This window comes from Asterias amurensis, chromosome 9, assembly GCF_032118995.1.
Source record: "Asterias amurensis chromosome 9, ASM3211899v1".
Lineage (NCBI taxonomy): Eukaryota > Metazoa > Echinodermata > Asteroidea > Forcipulatida > Asteriidae > Asterias > Asterias amurensis.
The window spans coordinates 8971647-8987187 of NC_092656.1; the positions used below are offsets into that span (position 1 = coordinate 8971647).

The 15541-nt window shown below is 39.6% G+C and overlaps 1 protein-coding gene across 2 annotated transcripts in view; it reads left to right on the forward strand.

Moving 5' to 3' along the window:
- Positions 1 to 15541, forward strand: part of LOC139942304 (sorting nexin-27-like) — a 68638-nt gene that overhangs the window by 25533 nt on the left and 27564 nt on the right. The window lies entirely within an intron of this gene.

Below are 15541 nucleotides of genomic sequence, written 5' to 3' on the forward strand. Positions count from 1 at the left end.
GCCTTGTTATAACATGGAGGAATGTGTTCTTATTCCTCCATCATTATAATGAGAGTCAACTGTCACTGTACATGTAAAGATCTGCAGATGTTCAGCAAATCTTTTGTATAGTGCACTGTACATACTTCTATAGAGCAGTTCACAAATGCGGTCAGGGAGCTAGGGACTACACATGTTGAGTAATGACTTCAAGCTCTGATTGTTTTATGTGATGAAAGTGCTTCATCATCTACCTATGGTTTCACCATGCGGGCTGTCCGGACATCATGTAGTTTGGCGGTGATACATGTAGTTGGCAAGTAGCTCAGAAGCCTCCAAGGCTGTGTGTCACAACTCCTGATCATAATAAGCCATCTTTGCATCCCTGATGAGGATTTACTGCGTCGGGGGAGTGGATGCTCTTCCTATCAAGGGGGAAGAATGGATTTTTCTTCTTCATCCGATGGACACATACCTGGGAAAAACTTCTCTAAGTAAGTCGTAGCCGACGGAAGTCAACATGCCAGCATTCTTTACTCGTGAAAAAAATGCTAACACTGTACGCGTTGTGCTACAAGAACTTGTGTGGCAAACTGTCTGAGACTGTACACAAACCTTGTTGGTAGTAGATTTGTGTTGAGGCCTAATGTCTTGGTGCTTTAGGGATGAGAAGTCTTGGACTTTCATTTGAATTCTGACTTTTAAAGTCTATTTGGTAAACAACAAAATGCTGTATTTTTCTATAAAAGAAAAAGAAAATCCTGCTGTTTGATCTACTTTTCTAGCACCTTGGGAATTTGTTTACAAAAGCTCCTTGGAGTCTATAGTGTGTCAGTGGTTATCAAAAGGTTGAAATGGCATCAGTTAAATAAGGGAATAAAAGGGTTGAGTCCAGCTGGTCACTATCAACCGATTAAACACCCCCACGTGATCGCTCTCCACCAAAAGGAATAAATGAGTGTACCATCCTAAGATCTGGATCCCAGTTTCAGACTGTTTTCGTCAGCAATGACTCTCACCCCCAGTGCTTATAATGCGCTTCTGGAAGACACCCTCACTGTAATGTTACTGTCCTTCAGGAGAGATAATAATGTCTAATGAATAAGCCATGGGTCCCTGGTACGATTTAGAGATGCACTTTAAAGATGTTTAGTTCCAAGGCGGAGCGGTCTAGCGCATTAAACTCATTTCTGTGGTGCATCGGACTCCATTCTGGTGGCAGATTCATCGGGGTTGGATTCTCAGGCCCTGATGCATGTGTCCTTGAGCAAGGCTCATCCTTAAATTGTTTCTCTTCGCCCAGGTGTACAGATAGGAATCTGCTAGGGTTGATATGGTTCTAGCCAGATCATAGAGAAAGGACAACCCATTATAGTGCTCATGTGTAGCTTGTGGTTGTATGCTCCCCCCAGGAAGTGGACAAAGGTAATGAAGAGCCTGGATTAAAATTGTGCGTGATGATGAACAGGGATGATAATTCTTTACTGCAGTGCCTCAGCCTTGCAACCATGGGCAGTGCGCCGTATTGATGCCTCTCGCCACCAGCTTCTGGTAGGGAAGCACTGAAACACAACAATGATTGGTTACTGAAAGTTACAGCTCTGCACGTAAGCTTGTTAAGAAACTTGTGCTTCGTACACATGTGTCAAAATGGAAGTTCTTTTTTACACATTCACTTCTTTTTTTGTTTACACGGTCACCCTAAAGTGTATACAATTTGATGTCACAAGATCTAAGTAGAATGAGAGGGGACAGGTTCATCTATGACTTGATGCGTCTTTCAACAGCGTGCTCTCATGTTTCTAACACAGAATGGATCAACCATAGGACTGATTGAACTAAAAGGTTTTTGATATTTCAAAGTCTTACTTCCAGGGATTATGATAAAACAAGCAGAATCGGATCATATATTCAAAGTGTCTTTTTAGCTGGGTCTTGCCCCACACCCCCTCGCAATCATCATGACCGTCGCTGTATTGACGGTCGATGATGACGTTATACCAATGATTGCTGTGACTCCATACTACCCTCCCCCAAAGAGTCTGTGGAGAACACTGGAGCCAAGCATTCTGGGGGGGGGGGGGGGATGGCCCGACCGAGCTCATACACTGCGTACATGGATTGTGATTGGTTGTGCCTTGATCTAGTCTCTAGGATTATTGTGTGCCACAAGAGCCTGTATGTACAACGTCAAAGACAGGGTTTGTTCCAATATGATCTGTAAATATGAGAGAACAGGTGCACAAATAGTCAGGGTTCATGCATACCAGTAAAATGTTCACATTTTTATGCATACATAACGATGTAGAACGCAATCCAATCAACTGGATCGTATGTAGGGCACATTTTTGATGTATACATCTATGTACATGTGCATACGGTATGCATTACACCATTCACATGTTGTTATCTTTAAAATGATTTTGGAAATGCCATAAATTTCATGCTGGAGACTTCTGACTAAGATATTCATGGCTAAGGAAAAACAAAATGATTCTTGGATTCCCTTGAAAGAAAGCATGCAACTCCCTCCCACAGGAGGGCGAAAAAAAAAAAAGTAATTGGCGAGGCTTTATGGAATGGTTTGAATGCACCAAGGCCCTCCTGCCTTTCAGGTGTGTGTCGTGTGTCGTGTGTGCGCATTCCCTGTGCAATTCTCCTCTAAATGCTGCTCATTGATCAGCGATGATATCCGGTCTGTCTAATCGAGTGCAGGTCTGCATCCTACGGCAGTCATTATGTGGCAGCAGCTATTACAGAGTTAATTTCATCACTGCGGTGGGCCGTGGAGAGAAGTTGTCTCTTTTCGGGCTGCGGTGGTGCACCTTTTGGTGAAAAAAATACTGTAGTTAGCATTCACGGGCAAATTGAAATGTCGTTGGAGTGTAAAATTATTATGCAGCCACACAACAGACTTTTCATTAGAGGTTTCGTTTCTAAACATGATGTGACCAGGGCCAGAATATCATGAAGCTGTTTTAAAGCACAGAAAAAAACAGCTCACAAAATTATGCATGCAACTTTGCAGCTGATCAACGGATTTCCTAATTTCTTTTCAAAACATTGCCAGATAAAACTGGAAAACACTGTACAAAAGTTAAGTGTGATCGGCCATTTCCTTTTTGTTTTTTTTAGCAAATTAGAAAGTTGCATGTTAAAAAACTATGCTGACCAGAATACAAAATATGGGGGGCCGCATAGAGAAGTAGTCTCTTTCTCAGGGGCTGCAGTGGTGCACCTTTTCGGTGAAAAACACAGGGTTCATATAGTTAGGCCGTGTCCGAAACGACGACTTCGGCTACAGCTACGTCTAGATCAGTGCGTCTACCAGTGTTGAAGAATAGCAGACGCGCGCGATCTAGCCGTAGCTGTAGCCGAAGTCGCCGTTTCGGACACGGCCTTACATTCGAGGGCAAATTGAAATGTTATTGGAGTGTGAAGTTTTTATGCAGCCACACAAAAAAAAATGGGCCAAGACTCTGATGCATTCTCTTCCCTTTTTATGTTTGTTATAATTTTATGAAAAATCACCATACCAACAAAATCGTGATCACCGAAGCTGAAAACAACAAAACATCCTGTTCCATAAAGCTGCCATTTCATAGACAGGCTTATCTACTTAGTGAACTTTGTGAACTTTATCAGCTTTATGAAATTAGTGCCCTGGTCCCATTTTGTAGACATCATTGAGCTGATAAGTTATTTAGCCGGAAAAAAAAAACCGCCCTTGAAAAACAATTTGTCTGAACCATTCAGTATTCACAATTAGTATGTTATGTGCATTATCCACAAATGACATTTTTGATTGGTGCATTTGCATCAGCGTGTGTCTGCTAACGCTCAGGCCCAGTTATTGTCGCCCAGATTGCTTAATTAATTGCATGTGTTACCACCTGCTTACCCGCGACAACAACCCATTTTAAAACAGTTTGGTAATACAGACATAAAACAGAGAGAATGTGTAACGAGCTGTCGTCTTATTTGTTGTGTCATGCACTCTATTCGTATGTGGGCAAGGAGTATATACCAAAACCACGGTTGAAGCTGTTTAGCAGAAAATTCTGTTTGACAAATTTCTTTGCTAAACCAAAATTGAGTGGGGCACTACAGTTGCGACAATGTAAACTCTATGTAATTTTGGCTGGTGACCAGTTTCTACTAAAGAACATTGTTTCCATGCTTAGCATATTTTTATGCTTACACTTTACAGGCTTATGTGACACAGGGTGTTCAGAATGGCGTAGTAGTTCCTCCCCTGCCTTACATTTGTGGACTTCGGTTCAAAACCCTCCTTGGCAAGGACGCATGTGGATGGGTTTTAGTCCCTACCCGGGCCCAATTTCATGGCTCTGCTCACTGCCGAATTCCCCGCTTACTTGCAAGCTCCGAAATTCTGCGCTAGCCATGTAAGCGTAGAATGCCTAGTAACGTGGAGTACGCACGCGCAGACGCCAAAATTCGCCGCTAACCTGTGAAATAGGCTTGCCGTAAGCACAGAATTCCCTGCTTCCGTAAGCGCCGATTCTGTGCTTACGGTAAGCAGAGCCATGAAACTGGGCCCCGGTCAGAGTTGTTCTCCCACATCTTAAATTGTGATTAAGCAGCATAAAAAGTCCATTGAAGCCTACACCATGTTGGTGCATGTCAGCCCTTATATGATATTTTTTAAACTAAGGAACAAAATATCATGCCTGGTTGAGAGCTCTTGGTTTCAATACCAGAAATAATAACATAAATTTGTAATAATAATAATAATAATAGAACACTTTTAATGTCTGAATGGTAAAATTATCCACATCAATGATAGGAAATGCTGAAGCGTGGCCTACCGCTAAAACAGCAACACGCATGATTTGGCTAAAAGCTAATGTAATGGCTCTGCATACCCAGGACTTATGCCCTTACGACCTCAGAATCAAGCTCTTCACAGCTCGTCATCCATAATTTTTGTGCAAAGTTGTGTGGTAAGCAATGCTGTGAAAAACTTGGCCCAGTTCAGCACAAATGCATTGCCAAGTTTTTAAGTTGCTTGAGCTATAAATTGTATGTTGAACATGTTGTATGTAAAATCAGAAGGTCAGAGGTTCAAGTTCATAGTTCGCAGATTGCTTAAATGCATACACGTATCGTACCATGTACATCCTGTGACATCAATTGTTGACAATTGCGCCATAAAGCATGAACTACCCGCTTGCGCAATTTGTACACTGTTTAAAAAGTTTACATTTTATGGAGATAGCTATATGTACATGTACGTACCATTTTTATCAAAGTTTGATATCTAGGGGTAACATCTTAAATCTTACAGATCTCGCTGTTACAAGGTACATGTATGATTCAGAAAATAAAACTGCTCATGCAGTATCTTGCCTGCCAGAACATGTCTCGGATTGAACTTGGTCACTCCTTTTGTTTTTAAGTTAACCTCTCTAGCTTAGTGCCTTTTTTTATAAGTCATGGACTCTCTGAGTGTGTCATGCATTCAATTTTTTAGAGCAGTGATCATAAACCTCCATCATTAATCTTCCATGACTATCAATCATACTACATGTTTATTTGTGTGGCTGCTCTGAGGCCTCACATAGCAACACGAGACCTGAAGATATGTGGCAACGCAGAAACGTTGTTTGTTGGAGCAGGCGTTAAAACAAGGTTCAGGGTTCATCTCCGTTCAGTCACAAGACCTCTTCACTCGCGGCGCAGATTCTCTTCAGACTGTCCACACACGCCGTAGTAGTAGCTCCGTAACACGAACATCATTGGTAACCAGAGACTTTCAAGTTATTATTGCGCTGAAGCAATCAATAGAATAGTAGGTTCCCTGGATTCCGCGTCTCAAGGCGAAAAAAAAAAAAGAAGAAGCCCTATTTCACCTGGGGAACCCTTCGCCCGGCTGATCTGAGGCTAGTTTTTTCCCTCCCCACAGTAAATAGGCTGCCTTGGAGTTTAAGGACAGTTATTCCTCAGCCCCTGACGGCTTCATTATCTGCTAATCCCAGCTGAGTGGCTTCAACCTTTCGATGACTCCCGATGTTGACAGTGGCAGTCGAGGTCTTAACATGTACCTGAAGGAAATACCTCAAGTGATTTCCCACTACTCTGTTTAATTTTTTATTGAATTTTCTTCCTTTTTATTTTGGTTTATCAATGTATATCTTGAGTCCTAGAAGACTCAAGGTGCTGGAAATACACGGGATGTCTGGCTCAAGGAACTCAAATCCAGCGAGCATTATGACCGTCTCCCCAACGGAGGGGGACCCTGGTTTAGAATAACACTGTCGAATCAACAATGTGCCGTTAAGTGGAGTATGAAGATAATCTTAAAAGCAGACAAAAGTCACAAATTATTTTATTTCGGCCGCGGTGAAAACATTTTCTTGTGTGAGTTTATCTGAAAGGATTATGTGTACACATCAACAGTGGCTGGTTGTCGCTCTGTCTGTTTCTAGGTAATGAAGCAAGCAAAGGTACAGCAAGTAGCAGAATCAGTTGTTTTTGTCTTTACTGGCTAGGCCTTCTTTGCTTATTCCATGAGTGATTAAAGAGACCATAAAGCTTTTGTTTAACAATATTAACAATGGCAAATATTTTTTCTGTAGGGTGCACTGTATACATATGGACAAATCAAATTCGCCAAAAGTAACCCTGTCGGCTAATGAAGCATGTTTAGGATCAAGTAATCATGGTTTTGTATTTTTAGGTCAAAGCAATTTGAAGTAAAAAAATAAATTAAAAAAAAATCCAATGAGGTTTTTTTCATTCAGCATCAAGAAAGTCATTACTGGAGGCTGAAAAACCTGTTTGAGGGGGGGAACAAAAAATAAAAAACTCAAATTTCCCAGGGGATTGTCAACAACCACGACTCTCTATTCGTTGGCCACTTGGTTTTGCATGAGCCATGCCAGTTAAAGATATTGCAGTCGGGGCTTACTGTACAGCGTGCTGGCTCTCTTTTCCACCATTCTCCATTAGTGGGAGTTCTAGATGGTTGTAAAGTTACAGAGGTGACTGTACTGTAAACGTGACATCGCAGACCTGGACCCAATTTCATGGCTCTGCTTACCGCCGAATTCTGCGCTTACGATCACCATTCTTTGCTTATTTATGTGCAAGCGCCAAATTTCTGCGCTACCTGTCAGCATGTAGCTGTGTAAGCATAGAATGCTGGATTGGCAGCATATTGCGCCACAGCACCTTGTAAACCATTACATGGCGCTTAAGGATTAGGTCTTATATCTTAAACTTCGTCCCACTTGCAGTAATAATACCTGGATACGCTTTGTATCCTTTGGCAAAAAGCGCGTTATAAATATGGTTATTATTACTGTATTCAAGTTGTGAATCCATTACACTGTACATATACGGTGTATTATGGTGCGTCACAGTTTGTGCACTTCATGAGTGCAGTGCATTTGTTTACCATCTGTAGCAAGAGTTCTGGGCCCAATTTCATAACGTAGTCAAACAGAAAACACTGTATGAGAAATTACTTTGCTATGCAGAGTTGAGTTGGGCACCAGCCACAACAATGCAAACTTAATGCAATTTGGGCTGGTAATCTGATTGTGCTAAGCAATGACTATTCTGTATTTAGCAAGTTTTTTTTGCTTTAACAGGCTTTATGAAATTGGGTCCTGGGTCATGTCAGGAATTGTGACAGCATAACTCCAACACCTCCCTCCACACTGGCTTCCAGTCTGGCAGATGATTGATCTGAAGATTTTTTACTTTACATTGTACATGTAGCACAGTATAAAAATTATAACCTACATATTACATTTAATACATCAAAGACTTTCTCAAAATACATGTACATGTAAAGCAGGCTACATGTATTTTACATAACTTTGCAAAATCTAACAATTTTATACACTGTTTACCGTATTGTAATTTAGCAAAATCTTACAAAGCTACATATTAATGTGTAACATAATTTTGCACAAAGGTTTTTACATGTCACTGTACCTTGCGAAATCTAACAAGCCTAATTTACAAATTGTAATTTTGAAAAAAATCTACCAAGGCTAAATTGACATCACTGTAATTTTGTGAAAGGCTTTTTACATGTGTAATTTTGCAAAAGATAGCAACAAAGCATAAATGTCAACAGAAGGTCAGAGGTGTATCACAATTTGGATTCCCGAAGCCCAGCATTAAACAGCATCTACTTTGAGTAACCTGCACTCTGCATCAGTACAAATGGCACATTTTATTAAAATGACAGACGACTAACTATCGTACCTTTGACAGTTTGATTATGTGTGTGGGGGGGGGGGGGGGACTCTGGCGGTACAAATGCCACTTTGTGCGTCAGTCAAGTGTACACAGTGTGTGCAATGAGTGTTGGGGATCGGGATCCCCATCCGAACTTGACCTTGACAAAATCTCTACCTTGTCGTGCAGAGGGAGAAATTGGGTAAAAACCTGGTGCTGTAGTTGGTTGAATATCGCTCGGAGGGTGATGAAGAAATCAATTGTGTACGCTGCTGTGTAATCGCAGAACTCAAATTTGCAGAAAACCTTTTAAAGGTGATTGCTTTTTTTTTTTTTAAATGAATTAAGTTGGGTATCCTTTTTTTGTGTGAACTTAAGAAAAGTGACATGGTGTTGTAATAGTAACTACATGTACATACATGTACAGGGAGTTTACATCAGGTAAAGAAAGTGCTTTGAAGGCCGGTTTGGGGAGGGGCAGCGAGGGGACGAACTTACCGCGATTTTGCTGGTCTTAAACTTCACCCTTGAAGGGGCATAGCAATTTCCCTCTAGTAAGGGGTACTTCTACTTGATGAGGAAATTTTGTCTTGGAACTTTGCAAAGGGCACCACAGCAACAGCACATATGGCAATCACTGTGGGTGCCGTGGGTTATTTTGAGGACTCTGATATTGACTATTAAAGACAGTGGACACTATTGGTAATTGTCAAAGACTAGCCTTCTCACTTGCTGTATCTCAACATATGCATAAAATAACAAACTTGTGAAAATTTGAGCTCAATCGGTCGTCGAACTTGCGAGATAAAAATGAAAAAAAAAAACACCCTTGTCACACGAAGTTGGTGCGTTTAGATGGTTGATTTCGAGACCTCAAGTTCTAAATCTGAGGTCTCAAAATCAAATTCGTGGAAAATTACTTATGTCTCGAAAACTGTGGCACTTCAGAGGGAGCCGTTTCTCACAATGTTTTATACCATCAACCTCTCCCCATTACTTGTCACCAGGAAAGGTTTTATGCTAATAATTATTTTGAGTAATTACCAATAGTGTCCACTGCCTTTCAGCCATTTTGAGATATGGGGGAAATAATATTTGGTTTGGATCCACCCAAACCAATCAGTGCACTCCTTTTATAGTGTCAAATATTTATAAACCAAAAAGGCTGCTAGAGTTTTCATCACTGCAACCGTTTTGGAGGTCTAATTGTTTCATAGCAATGGGAAAAATTTCATAAAGCCTGTGTTACCAGGTTTGGTAGCATTTATCAATGGGAGAAATTCAAGATGGCCGCACCGTGATAACATCTGAGTGGTTCAGGCTCTAGAATAAGGGGGACCCAGGCCAGCAAATTATTTTTCTAGGAATTCTCAGATCCATCCACTCTCATCCCTGCACATGTCATTGTTGTCGTCTACAAACAGTAGAATATTAATAGCCAGTGTACATGAGGGAACATGATCTATCTAGGGCTATGAGCTGCTGGCTTTCTTGATTGGCAAGATCTGGGATCGAATTGGGAGAAAAAATCTACAAAGACTGTAGCTCAATTCTTCTGAGTATGGAAGTATACTTTTAATACTACTCATAAGACAATTGTGATCAGTCTTCTCTTAGTGATTTGAATATAAGCAAAAAGGCTACATGTAGTCAATTAAAATATTCTTTATCCCAAAGCAAATTTTAACATAAAAATTATCATATATGTTTGCAGTACCCGCTGCCAAAACATAGGATTCAAACTGCCTCTAGCTGCCTGGTGGTCTCGGTAGTCTAGTTGGCTAGACACTGCTCTAGAATTGCAAAGGTTGTGAGTTCAAATCCCAACCGAGTAACATGCCTGTGATTTTGTTCAGAGTACTTGGGAAAGTACTGAGTATACAGTGCTGACACACATCGGTGTATGGGTAAAAAATGTGTAGTCATTTCTCTTTTTGATTCTGATCTTGTAAAAAATAAGTTTGGTCTAGTTGAAAGAGTTCAGCAACTTATACAAGCCCTGCGGTCTTGTTTTTGTTTCCTCTCAAACCCAAGCCTTGAGTTAAACACAAGAAATAAAGTTGAAAGAAATGACAACGAACACTCCTCCTTCTCAATTGAAAGGCTAGCAATATTCAGTACCTGATAATATTAACAAAAATTAATAATAAAAAACCGAACAATAACAAAGAGATGTTCGGGCTTTTGCCCGAACACCTAAAAAGTAGGATTTGAAACTTTGCATGGTGGAAATACATGTACGTATGATATAGAAAGGTTGCGATAACTTCATGTACATGTAATTAGCAGCATGCAGCATCATGCCAGAGTCCAGCTTTCTCCAGAAGATGATCAGAGCATACTGATCGAAACGTCGAGCTGAAAACACTGATTCTTTTCAGAACCACCCAAACTCATTTAGTGATTATCATTACATTGTGTTACCGCAAACCTTTCTAAAACTAGTTCTTATATCTAGCATATGTTACAATATCTTCTCAATGCGTTGTTTCCTCTGTTAGATTGTCTGAAATACCCCCCCCCCCAAAAATACACAGATTATTGGACCGGAGATTGTGCATTTCCCAACGCTGAACAATGATAACTGCATGAATGGACTAACGATATAAAAAAATAATCAGCAGCGATTGGTCCCCTGTTTCCATGTCGGTCCTTTCCAGTGCGGATTGATGCATCTCTACAGATGGGGACCGGTTTAGATTACCGAGGCAGGTGGTGAGCCAAGAGGGAGAGATGTTTGTTTTAAAGGAGAGACTACTACGGACGACGTCTAAACTAGCATATGGAGTTTGAGATAGAGCATGGATTTATGGATCACAGGGTTTTAGAACAAAAAAGGTGGATAAGCAAGAGGGGAAAGACAAATTTGTTATTTTCTTCTTTTTTATTTGTATTAACAATTAAAATGACCAGCAGTACATGTAGCTGACGGGGGGTCACTTACAATGTAAGAGTATAATCACGTTTAATCACGCAGGCCTGTATACTTTACGGGAGGCAACAAAGGCAATTTCCTCCATGCCCGCTGGTCGCTTTGCCTTGGTGCCCTTGAAATGTTACAGTAGAAATTTAAGAAAAGACTCTGCCCTTGTCAAGGCCAAAGCTTCAGCTATCTTAATTAAAATGGCCAGAAGAGTCTACAACCCTCTAAAATGAAACATGATCTGGCTATTCTGTTGGCTTGGTACTGTATGTCCACAGTCAACATTGTCAAGAGGGAACCTTTATACAATTTTTGTCATTCTCGTACAATCCCCTCCCCATCCTACCCACCCCTGTACAAATATCAAGTAATAAGCCACAAGGGAAACTGACCGGGTTTGCATTTATTAGATAGATGTTATGTACAATTATTTTGTACCATGTCTACTCTCATGAAAATTTTTCCAGATTCTATTTTTTATTTATTTATGAAAATCTTTACAAAAATAGAAAGCTACATATAGTTGCCACGGCAATGAATCTACTTCAAATGGCGACACCCTTCAATTACAAACATTCTCTTACAATAGTTAATAATTTATTAATTTATATAGCGCAAATTCCAATTAAATTTTTTAAAATGTGCTGAACAATAAAAAATATGAAGAAACAAAAACCCATGAAAATACACTATAAAAATAAATCCATCCACGCTATTACACAAATTAAAACGAATGAAGGAAACGGCAATAAAATTAAATTAAAACTGAGCATTCTCTTCCAGTAATGTCTATTTTGTTAAGCTTGAAAGCTCGTCTCGCTACCCACACATATTGGCACTTAAAGACATTGATAACCAAAATCTAATTCTGGGGTTTCAAAATCTAATTCAAAGTTACTTCAGAGGGAGCCATTTTTCACAATGTTGTATACTATCAACTGCTCTCCATTGCTTACCAAGTAAGTTTTGCTAACAATTATTATGAGTAATTACCAATAGTGTCCAGTGCCTTTAAAGACACTGGACGCTATTGGTTGTTGTCAAAGACCAGTCTTCTTACTTGGTGTATCTCAACATATGCATAAAATGACAAACCTGTGAAATTTTGAGCTTGATTGGTCGTCGGAGTTGCGAGATAACTATGAAAGAAAAAAACACCTTTGTCACACGAAGTTGTGTGCTTTCAGATGCTTGATTTCAAGACCTCAAATTCTAAACTTGAGGTCTTGAGATCAAAATTATGGAAAATTAATTCTTTCTCAAAAACTATGTCATTTCAGAGGGAGCCGTTTCTCACAATGTTTTACACTACCAACATCTACCCATTACTCGTTATTAAGTGAGGTTTTATGCTGATAATTATTTTGAGTAAGTACCAATAGTGTCCAGTGCCTTTAAGCATTGATACACGTACGCTAGACAGTGCGCAGCCTTAAGTCTAAGAAGAGGATCAGGTGGTCTAAAGGCAATTGATATTGATCAGGCTTTGCGTTTGTAACTTTATTCAGAAGGTAATTAGCCGAAGAATGTCATTATTGCCAAAGATTGTGATCAGACTAATCCATTGTAATTTTTTTATCTGGAATTGTATCCATATTTCGTAGAGCCGCTTTTAAGCCAACAAATTATCTAAGAACAATATAGTTATCTTCTACTACCAAAATCAGGTTACCAGATAAAATACCATTCCACATGTCCAACTTTGAGCGGAGCTTGAAGGCAAGCCCAAAATATGATATTTCAATTTTTTTTATATTGAGGTAAATTTTTACCGAAATTCATCGCCAGATTAGGTGATCCACAAGGTCAAAGTAGAGGTCAAAAGGTTATAATACCTAAACATGATTCTACAAAAAAGGTAAAGGCAGATTTGGAAAGCTTACACAATTTCCTTTCCAAAGACACAAATTTCAACCAATTTGACCTAAAGGTTACCAATTTATGGTCAACTGAATACCAGAGGTCAGGCGCATATTGCCCGAAATCAACGAGAAAGAGCATACTGTAGCTTGAAAACCGTTTATCGGATGGAGCTGAAATTTGAAATTTGAGCTTGTTGAGCCAGGATTACCCCATAAACCAAATTTGAGCAAATTTGAAGAGGGTAGGGTTAAACCCATTGGGTGATTTGACACGGAATGACCCAACGTATACACTTACATGTCTGCACACATTTTCTTGACAATTCACTCAAGCATGAGGAACACAACAGGTCCACATGTCCATTTGCTTGCTTACTATAGCAAAATATTTTGCTGGATAGCAGCTCTATGAAATCAACAATTGCACACTAAGCACAAAACCGGCCGTTAAGCAGCTCTATAAAATTGGGTCCTCTTCTTAATATATATTGCGGGTTACTGTGGGTTAATTACTTGCAGCTACATGTGGCACACATTCACTGAGAACAGACAGCTCATAATGCATAGCAGAAGTGGGTTACCAGCCACAATATGATACGATAAATAGTACTTGTGATGGGTTCCCCGACTTATTTTTTGCCAAAGAAATAAATTTCAAGCAATACTCTACTTAGTAACTTCATGAAGTTGACACAACTTGGACATGCTCTCCAATTGTCTATTTTAAAAATATGTCAGCCCTTAAATGTTGCAAATCCAATGATGTCGAATACTTCCCATCTGCTCTGAGAATCTTCACAAGGATCTTGGCACCTCCAGCTGGCGCAATTCACAGTTATACAATAGCTGCTGATCAATCATGATTATATTCACGCTGTAAATGAAGTTGTCATCAGAATGTCAGAATAAACCACTTGCATATTTTGTCACAATAATTCTGAGGTTAAAGGCACTGGGGTCGATTTCACAAAGAGTTAGGACTAGTCCTAGGAGATATGAAAAATGTATGGCTAGTCCTAAGTTAGGCGGAGTAACTCGTCCTAACTCGAGATAAGACTAGTCTTAACTCTTTGTGAAATCCACCCCTGGACACCTTTGGTAATTGGCAAAAACCAGCATTCATACTTGGTTTATCCCAAATATGCAACAGATCTGTGAAAATTTTTACTCATAAAAATGGTCATCAAAGTTACAAGACAACGATGAAGGGGAAAAACACCCATGTTTAAAAAATGCTGTGCTTTCAGATTGAATGTTTTTAAATCAACTATAAACTATAAACTTCTTGTAAATAAACTAAGTATTGAGTAGAGGACTGAAAACAGATCATGGCTTTTTGTCACACTACTTCACTTACTTATTACCATTCTTCTTATTTCAAGACATTGCTATTGGTTATTTTTCTTCACTGCATTTGATAACATAGTTGTTGTGATAAAAGCTGATGCGCATATTCATATATATCTTACTAGTTACATTTATTTTAAGAAGGGTAGATGGCCTTGGCTTTCGATCCAAACCAGACCTTCTTCAGAGGCATAAAACAAGCACAAACAAATACATATCTATTAATAGAAAAAAAAGAGGGGGAAGGGATTAATTACATTTCATATTCCTTTTTGTAAATAGATCACAAAAACGATCTGTTGAACTTTACGGTTGTTGTTCAACATCGATGAGACGTTAACATACCCTCCCCTACCTGATCGTAACATAGAACTGCTCGACAAAATCAAAAGAATCACACACTGTGTGAGAGCAGCGAAGGGAAGAAAAAAAAGTGCATGAAATTAGTTATGTAAAATATTCCATTCGTGTGTGCGGGATTGAATGGGATCCTACTCAAATTACCGGGTGCGTATGCTGTATAACGATGCGTACATGTAGGTTAGAAAAGAGTGGTGAACCGCCTGGAGAACTCTCGGCCATTAATGTTATATTAACACCTCGGACATGCACTGTAGGTTCAGTGAATGTCAATGGAATTGGATAGATGCAGGGAGAGATGAGAATGAGTTTGTGACGTCATATCTTGCTCGGAGAACTGTTAAAGTGGGGCTTGTTCGAAGACGGGCTTTTTTATATTAAAATTCTATGATCATGATGTACATGTACACGGCAGCAATTTAGACGCAATTTATATTGTAGGAAGTAGAAAAATACACTGCTATAGCAGAGTCACCACTTCTCTCTGATTCTGCTGAAAGCCAAATTACTATGTTATGTGTACTGTTGCAAATGGGTCACTGCTTATTTTGCTCCTGAGAAGAAAAAAAACAACAACAGTCTCTTTACATGTACATCACTGTTTTGTGTTTAAAGTAGCTCCATAAAATTAGGGCAAGGAGTACTGTGACCTTTATTGGAGCTGTTTCCAGGAAATTCCAGTTCTGTGTCAAGTACATCATGTTAAATAATTAATGTAACCAGATGGAATTTCCTGTAAACAGTGTAAAGGCAGTTTAAAGTTTGTGACAGCAGAGACAATTTGCATTATGAATATTGATACCCAGGCCTGGTATTTCAATGAGGCCACAGATGCATTTGCCTCCTGTTGCCCTTG